The sequence below is a fragment of the Arachis ipaensis genome, chromosome B8 (genome assembly GCF_059453495.1).
Source record: "Arachis ipaensis isolate K30076 ecotype BB chromosome B8, ASM5945349v1, whole genome shotgun sequence".
Taxonomy (NCBI): Eukaryota; Viridiplantae; Streptophyta; class Magnoliopsida; order Fabales; family Fabaceae; genus Arachis; species Arachis ipaensis.
The window spans coordinates 94,503,117-94,509,818 of record NC_142443.1 but is presented as its reverse complement, the minus strand read 5'-3'; the positions used below and the strand labels follow the sequence as shown (position 1 = coordinate 94,509,818).

Below are 6,702 nucleotides of genomic sequence, written 5' to 3'. Positions count from 1 at the left end.
AAAAGGTGAATGAAATGGTAGGCTTTTTTGGGTTAAGTGAGCTATAATAAAGTGATGGCCTCAATCATATAATTGCATAATCATACATTAAACAATAGATATATAGAATTAAACAAACCCAAGATTGCAATCATAGAGAAGAGCAACACACAAGAATGAAATAAGTGGTCCAATGATATAACCACACAATAAGGCTCAAAAACTCACAAGTTTCAAAAGATTTCAACTCAATTCAATTTGAATTTCAATGCCCTATATAAAGAGTAAGCTTCTTGGAAATCTCATTAAATGACTAAATTATTCTATATATGTATATATTGTGATTGGATGAAAAAGGTCAAAAATCCTAAGTTTAATTCCTAATTTCAATCAAACCAAAATAGCAAGTGTATAGGAAATCAAACTTAGGCAATCATCACATCATCCCAAATCACAATCAAGACTAAAAAAACCAAAAAGAACATATGTATAAGCCAAAATTAAGAGCAAAATATCAAAATATGCATAACTACTTATAATACTAAGTTATGTACAAGCAAAATCAAAAAGTGCAATAAACTAAGAAAGTGCAATAAACTAAACTAAGAGGTTTCTCAAGAGGATAAAATATATACAAAACAACTAAAAAGCATAATAATAATAATAATAAAAACTAAACTACAAGTGTTCGGAAATGAAATTGTCACCCAAAATATGCTTGTTGAAGGACAACTTCCCCACACTTAAGATGTAGCACCGTCCTCGGTGCTCAGATCAAGCGGAGTGGAAAGACTCGTCACTATCATCGGCTCCTCTGTCTGCTGGTGGGTCTCGGGCCTCCTCAGAACGCTCGGGAGGAGTGTCTGGCTCAGGTGGAATGTCAACACCGCCGGAGAGAATAAGCCTCCTCAGATGGTCATAATGTTGCTGGCTGCGACGCTCTAACTGCTCAAAACGTTGCTGGTTGTGATGCTCTGAACTGGCTATATCGTAGGAATGCTGAAGAGTGGCTGTAGGAATGCTGGTGGTGCTACATCGGTAAGTGCTGAAGCTGAAGGGACTGATGTGGAAGGTCCCGCCTCTGTAGAGGGTACTGGTGTCTGTCTGCTGCGTCGTCCAAGTGCTAGCTCAAGTCCCGGCCAGTCGCCATGTGGAATGATCTTCTTATGGCCGGCGACTGTCAGTCTCTGATCAATAGTCATCCAAAGAACCCCAGCCTCTGTGGCTAGCTGAGTAATCAAGCACGGGAAGGGTAGGTTGCCCACATAGTGAGCCCGCCCCATGGACCATCTAATGTGCCGTGGAAGGTGTAACTTACGGCCATCCAAGACATACCAGACCATAACAGCCATATCTGCAGTAACCTTTGTCTCATGGGTGCTTGGCATCACATTGTTAGACAGCAGCTGCTGCCAAATACGGGCCTCATATGTCAAAGAACTGACACGGATACCCAAGGGAGTCGTCTTATTAGCACCATCCATCTACTGACTCCCAGGCTCAGCAATCGCAGCTAAAACTTGGTCCCAATCAAAAGTTTTCATGTGCCTCTTACCGTCAGCCTCTTCATATGCATCTTTACCACTGGGTCTAGGATCAAGGTGGAGGGCATGCTCAATTGCCTCCTTAGTGACCAGAATCTGCTGGCCTCTCAGGTAAACTGCATCAAGGGCCCCAGTGTAGTAGTTCGTATAAAATTCCTTGACCCATGATTCATTTACCATTGGAAGCTCCCGACCTATGAAACTCCAACCCCGCTGAGCAATCCGATCATCCGTATACTGGCTCAACTCATCCAGGAGATGGAGTTCCCACTCAACATGTAAGTTCTTTTTTATGAAATTTTCAAACTTTCATTCCAAATATGCATTATTGAACTTATGTATATCAGTGGGAGGTGTATTTTGAGCTTCTCTATCACTCCCACTGATACGCCTTCCATCGAATGCATCATCAGAGGTATCAGCGGACTGAGAAGTCCGCTTTCTTTTGCCGGAGCTTGTGGCCTTAGCTTTCTTTTTCTGTCAGCCATCTGCACAACAAGAAAGGAAATGGGGATATGAACATAATCTATAAGCACACAATCAAGGAAGTATGATAAACAGATAACAAGCGGAAACTGCATCATCTAGCAACATATAACAGAAGTGAACAGAAAATGGAAATTGAATAGCAGCATACATGAGAATCAAATTAAATCAAACATAAACAACTTCCAATCAAATTCAGGACATGAGGAAAGCTAACTTGCTTTTTATCAAAGAATCAAAGAAGGAATGGGCATTGTTACTATGTGATGACAAGTCATCTTATGCTAATTTTACAAGCATTTTTCACTTGTTTCATTAGCTTTTATGTACTATCTTGCACAATAAGTAAGTGATTGGAGTGGATTTTCATGATTATTTTGAATCAATCAAACATCATTTGTTTTACACAAAATCACAAGGTTTATGATAGAATTAATTGATTTTAAGAATGATGCAAAGATCTTGAGATTTTGGTGAGACTTTGATTGGTTGTTTGGTTGCTTGTATGTGAAGAAATGAGAAAGAAAGGGAAGCAATCAGGGAAGCGTTACGTTCACAAAGAGAATGCCACACTCAGCAATGCTTTTGGGCTAAGCGTTCACTTTCTTACCTTTTTCGTGTTTTTCAGCTTTGGAGGCAAGCCTTGTGCCATCCGTACTAGAGCCAGCGCTCAAATACTCAACGTAGCACTCATTAAGGCAGCGCTAGCCAAGGAAGGAAGGCGCACATCCAAGGAAGCACCAAGGGTAGTGCTCAAAGAAGCAAATGTAGCGCTCACTTTTCCACCTTTTTCGTGGATTCTGGGCTTGGGAGGCAAGCTTGTGCCGTCCACAAAGGAGAGCGCTCAACCAAGAGAGCGCAGCGCTCATAAAGAGAGCACCAAGGTGATCACATGTCATCATGTCATATTTTTCTATGCTTTTTCATACAAGAAATTGATGATTAGTGCTTAAATATTGCATTCTTTTGTGCTTAAATAGTAGGAAATGAGTGGTAAAAGAAGCAAAAAAGAATAAATTAAGCTCAAAAAGAGAAAAAAAGAATTTTGGGGCACACTTTGAAGTTTGAGCATGCTTTGGAACTTTAGGCCACGCTTTTAAAAGCGTGACCCATGACCATGAATGCCACGGCCAAATTAAAGCATGCATGCATGCTGGTGCACGAAATCGTGATTTTTCATTCCCCAGCAACGGCGCCAAAAACTTGGTACGCACGTTCATAATCTCAATTCTTTTTCACAACTTCGCACAACTAACCAGCAAGTGCACTGGGTCGTCCAAGTAATAAGCCTTACGTGAGTAAGCGTCGATCCCACAGAGATTGTCGACTTGAAGCAAGCTATGGTCATCTTATAAATCTCAGTTAGGCGGATTCAAATGGTTATGGAGATTTGATAATTAAAATATAAATAAAATATAAAATAAGATAGAGATACTTATGTAATTCATTGGTGGGAATTTCAGATAAGCGTATGGAGATGCTTTTCTCCTTCTGAGTCTCTGCTTTCCTACTACCTTCATTCAATCATTCATACTACTTTCTATGGCAAGCTGTATGTTGGGCATCACCGTTGTCAATGGCTACTTTCCGTCCTCTCAGTGAAAATGGTCCAAATGCGCTGTCACCGCACAGCTAACCATCTGTCGGTTCTCGATCATGTTGGAATAGGATCTATTGATCCTTTTGCATCTGTCACTACGCCCAACACTCGCAAGTTTGAAGCTCGTCATAGTCATCCCTTCTCAGATCCTACTTGGAATACCACAAACAAGGTTTAAACTTTCCGGATCTCAGGAATGGCCACCAATAATTCTAGCTTATACCATGAAGACTCCGATCTTTCAGAATGGAGGCTAAGAGATAAACGCTCAATCCAAGGTAGAACAGAAGTGGTTGTCAGGCACGCGTTCATAGGTTGAGAATAGTGATGAGTGTCACAGATCATCATATTCATCATGGTTGAAGTGCAAGCAAATATCTTAGAATAGGAATAAGCTAGAATTGAATAATAAAACAATAGTACTTTGCATTAATTCATGAGGAACAACAGAGCTCCACACCTTAATCTATGGTGTGTAGAAACTCTACCGTTGAAAATACATAAGTGATGAAGGTCCAGGCATGGCCGAATGGCCAGCCCCCTGAACGTGATCTCTGAACATAAAATTATTCAAAGACTAAGCAGAGATATAAAATAAATCACTAAAAGTAGTTTTTATACTAAACTAGTAGCTAGGGTTACATGAGATAAGTAAATGATGCAGAAATCCACTTTCGGGCCCACTTGGTGTGTGCTTGGGCTGAGCATTGAGCTTTTATGTGTAGAGACTCTTTTTGGAGTTAAACGCCAGGTTGTAGCCTGTTTCTGGCGTTTAACTCTGATTTGCAACCTGTTTCTGGCGTTTAACTCCAGAAAAAGGCAGGAAGTTGGCATTTGAACGCCAATTTGCGTCGTCAAAACTCGGGCAAAGTATGGATTATTATATATTGCTGGAAAGCCCTGGATGTCTGCTTTCCAAAGCAATTGAGAGTGCACCAATCGGGCTTCTGTAGCTCCAAAAAATCCACTTCGAGTACAGGAAGGTCAGAATCCAACAGCTTCTGCAGTCCTTCTGCAGCCTCTGAATAAGATTTTTGCTCAAGTCCCACAATTTCAGCCAGAAATTACCTGAAATCACAGAAAATCTCACAAACTCATAGTAAAGTCCAGAAATATGATTTTTATTTAAAAACTAATAAAGATATACTAAAAACTAACTAAATCATACTAAAAACTATGTAAAAACAATGCCAAAAGGCGTATAAGTTATCCGCTCATCACAACACCAAACTTAAATTGTTGCTTGTCCCCAAGCAACTGAAAATCAAATAGGATAAAAAGAAGAGAATATACTATAAATTCCAAAATATCAATGAAACTTAGCTCCAATTAGATGAGCGGGACTAGTAGCTTTTTGCCTCTAAACAGTTTTGGTATCTCACTTTATCCTTTGAAGTTTAGAATGAGTGGCATCTATAGGAACTCAGAATTTTAGATAATGTTATTTATTCTCCTAGTTCAGTATGTTGATTCTTGAACACAGCTACTTTATGAGTCTTGGCCGTGGCCCTAAGCACTTTATTTTCCAGTATTACCACCGGATACATAAATGCCAGAGACACATAACTGGGTGAACCTTTTCAGATTGTGACTCAGCTTTGCTAGAGTCCCCAATTAGAGGTGTCCAGGGTTCTTAAGCACACTCTTTTTTTTTCTTGCTTTGGACCTCAACTTTAACTGCTCAGTCTCAAGTTTTCACTTGACACCTTCACGCCACAAGCACATGGTTAGGGACAGCTTGGTTTAGTCGCTTAGGCAAGGATTTTATTCCTTTAGGCCCTCCTATCCATTAATGCTCAAAGCCTTGGATCCTTTTTACCCTTTCCTTTTGGTTTTAAGGGCTATTGGCTTTTTATTGCTCTTGCCTTTTGGTTTAAAGAGCTCTTGGCTTTTTCTGCTTGCTTTTTCTTTTTCTTTCTTTTTTTTTTCACAAGCTTTGTTCTTCACTGCTTTTTCTTGCTTCAAGAATCAATTTTATGATTTTTCAGATTATCAATAGCATTTCTCCTTTTTCATTATTCTTTCAAGAGCCAAAAATTTTAACATTCATAAACAACAAATTCAAAAGACATATGCACTGTTCAGGCATTCATTCAGAAAACAAAAGGTATTGTCACCACATCAAAATAATTAAACTAATTTCAAGGATGAATTCGAAATTCATTTACTTCTTGTTCTTTTGTAATTAAAACATTTTTCATTTAAGAGAGGTGATGGATTCATAGGACATTCATAGCTTTAAGACATAGACATTTGACACTAATAATCATGTAGTACAATCACAAATCATAGATAAACATAAAGCATGATAAATGAAAAAACAGAAAAATAAAGAACAAGGAGATTAAAGAACGGGTCCACCTTAGTGATGGCGGCTAGTTCTTCCTCTTGAAGATCTTATGGAGTGATTTAGCTCCTCAATGTCTCTTCCTTGCCTTTGTTGCTCCTCCCTCATAGTTCTTTGATCTTTTCTAATTTCATGGAGGAGGATAGAATGCTCTTGGTGCTCCACCTTTTTCTTAGTGATAGGCTTGACCTCTTCAATGAGGATGTCTTCTTGGCCACAACTTCATAGAAGTAGTCTTGATGGACCTTTGAGATGAATCTCTCCATCTCCCATGACTCAGAGGTGGAAGCAATTGCCTTCCCTTTCCTCTTTCTTGAGGTTTCTCTGGCCTTAGGTGCCATTAATGGTTATGAAAAAATAAAAAGCAACGCTTTTACCACACCAAAATTAAAATGTTTGCTCGTCCTAGAGCAAAAGAAGAAAGAAAATATTAGAAGAAGAAGAAAATAGAGGAGATGGAGGAGAAGTGTGTATTCGGCCAAGGGGGAAAGGAGTGTTTGTAATGTGTGAAAATAAGGTAGTGTTTAGGGGTTTACATAGGGGTGGGGAAAGGGTTAGGTTTCGTGTATTAGGGTTGGGTTTGGGAGGGAAAGGATTTTGAATTTGGAGGTAGGTTTGGTTTTTGGGAAAGAGTGGATGGATGTGATTGGTGAGGGGTATTTGGGGAAGAGTGTTATGAAAGGGTGTAAATAGGAGAGAAGAAGAGGTGGGGTAGGTGGGGATCCTGTGGGGTCCATAGATCCTGA

The 6,702-nt window shown here is 39.6% G+C and overlaps 1 pseudogene; it reads right to left on the bottom strand.

The window, feature by feature from the left end:
- Positions 1-753: 753 nt before the first annotated feature.
- LOC148548882 (uncharacterized) lies at positions 754-2,661 on the bottom strand (annotated as a pseudogene).
- Positions 2,662-6,702: the final 4,041 nt, after the last annotated feature.